This window comes from Berghia stephanieae, unplaced genomic scaffold (genome assembly GCF_034508935.2).
Source record: "Berghia stephanieae isolate SIO BIC M18660-M18661 unplaced genomic scaffold, UCSD_Bste_1.3 scaffold4871, whole genome shotgun sequence".
In the NCBI taxonomy this organism is placed as follows: domain Eukaryota; kingdom Metazoa; phylum Mollusca; class Gastropoda; order Nudibranchia; family Aeolidiidae; genus Berghia; species Berghia stephanieae.
The window spans coordinates 1-2,273 of record NW_027626257.1 but is presented as its reverse complement, the minus strand read 5'-3'; the positions used below and the strand labels follow the sequence as shown (position 1 = coordinate 2,273).

Below are 2,273 nucleotides of genomic sequence, written 5' to 3'. Positions count from 1 at the left end.
AAAAACTATTTTGGCCCCACGACTCGCACGAAATTAGGGAAAAAACAATTCTGCAGACAAGGGTAGACGGGAAGGGGAAGAGGTAGACCAACAAAAGTGGGAAAAATATATTGAAAGGGGGAATGACAGCAAATCAACAAAGTGCTGGGGGAAAAAATAACCGTTTCGAAGAAAGTTGGGAAACAACGTCTACGCAGGAAAGGGTAGTATGATTAAAGAAAAACAGGATTTTAAAAGTTAGATGTTGGAAGATGTGTTAAATTTTAAACAAATAGAGAAATTTTTTTTTTTAAAGGAATGTACTTTAAATTATTAAAAAATCAAGAGGGTTGCTATTTTTTTTTTTAAGAATTCTTTGTTGGGATCCTGCAATTTTGTTTGATGATGTGATGGGGGTGTGGAAAAAAACGGTAAAAAATAAAGTTTTACCCCTTGGGAACTTCAAGGCATCAGGTTTGAAGCTTTATTTGGGGGTCTGTAGAGAGATTAATTTGGTCAATGTCAAGCCCAAAGCAATATTCTTTTCTTGCAAATCTCCTAACCCTTTTTCTGGCTTCCTGAAGTGGCAAATTGTTCAAGGAATCCCAGATCCGCTGCTGAAAACTTTCTTGATGCCTAAGACCCCAATTCCTGAATGTAATAAAATTGGAAGCTATGAATGCAATGGTAATATTTGTATTAAATAGTTAAAATCTATTTAAATTAAAAGAAAAAAAAATCGATTGCATTTTCCCAAATTAAACTTTTTCTCAATATGTGGGTGCAAAATGATGAATGATTCGAAAATTTTATAACTTCAGTAACCCCATTCGAGTTTTTTTATTATATTTCATAATACATGACTCAGATAAATCAAATTTAACAACATAGGGATTTTAGACACTGGTTTAATTTAATTGTCTTTAAAAATTGAAAGAAAATAAGAGTGATTCTAAGCAATGTATTGATTGTTAAGATTTAATTGCTGTATGTGACGAACTTAGTTGTTAACTATTTCAGATAAATTGCAAGCATCTTATTGTTGCTAATGAGAGTATGTATTTAAAAAGAAAACAATTTAGTAATTAAAATTTACCTTGTGTAGCTGATTCTCTGGTTCATCCTGAACAACATCAATATTTCTACGACCTTCACGAAGAGTAAGGCATTCAATTGCAACGTCGGTAGGAAGATTCTTGGCTTCTAGGGCTTGCTCCGTGAGTTCTTTTGCCTCAGACAAATCAGCAATTTCTTGATCCAATTGGCCGAGTGTCCTTTCTAATGTTTCCTTCCATTTCCGGATGTGATCAACACGATCTGCTAGCCTAACATCATTGGAATACTGATCCCACTTAGTTTGAATGTCTGTCTCATTACGGAGGAATCTGGACTCCTGTCTGACCTGTGAAAAATGGTATATATGTCAAATAAAAAGTATGCCTTTTCCATTTAATATAAAAACTGATATCCCAATGTCCATGAAAATGAAGCGTGTCTAGTTTATGTAAGGTAAAAAAAAAAACAAAAAAAAAAAAAAACAACATTACGTTGCTTCCTAGATTTTTGATAGGTTGATGGCCAACTGAGAAATGATTTCCATTAGATCTTTTTCAAAGACACCACTGCCCTCATGCCACCCAACCATCCATGTAATCAAGCTTAATTTTATATTACAAAACCATCCAATCTCTTATCTCAGTTAAAAGTTTAAAAAAATTTTAATGAGGAAATTTAAAAAAAAATAAAGAGAGAGAGAGAGAGAGAGAGAGAGAGAGAGAGAGAGAGAGAGGAGGAGAGAGAGAGGAGAGAGAGAGAGAGAGAGAGAGAGAGAGAGAGAGAGAGAGTAAACACGACACCTGGTGAGAAGCAGATCTTTGTCTCTCAGCATTGGTTGACTGTGTGTAACATTCAGTAAACCAGTCTGGTGGTTGGTGTCTTGTAACTTGACGGACTTCTGTTGCCATTTTATTTTGTTGAAGCTGTTATGAAGAGAAATATAACATCAGTATGATGAATTAAAATCATTAAAAATATTAAAAGGGTTTATAGTTAATGCATTCAAATCAAATTGAACAAACCGGGTGTATTTTAGTATATTTTACTTCTATAAATAGACATAACTAGCAACTCCAGAATGTTTAATCTGCGTATTGACACAAACATTATATTCAATGACAAATCAGAGCAAATACTTTATTTTGCTCTTTTTTAGATTTTCCTTGGAAATATTCAATGAAAAGAAGAAAAAAATCAATCGAACTGCCCATTAGTTTTGATACCTCTGAGATAACTTT

General features: G+C 33.5%; 1 pseudogene; it reads right to left on the bottom strand.

Moving 5' to 3' along the window:
• Nucleotides 1-574: 574 nt before the first annotated feature.
• LOC144961914 (tektin-2 pseudogene) lies at nt 575-1,954 on the bottom strand (annotated as a pseudogene).
• Between the last annotated feature and the right edge of the window lie 319 nt (nt 1,955-2,273).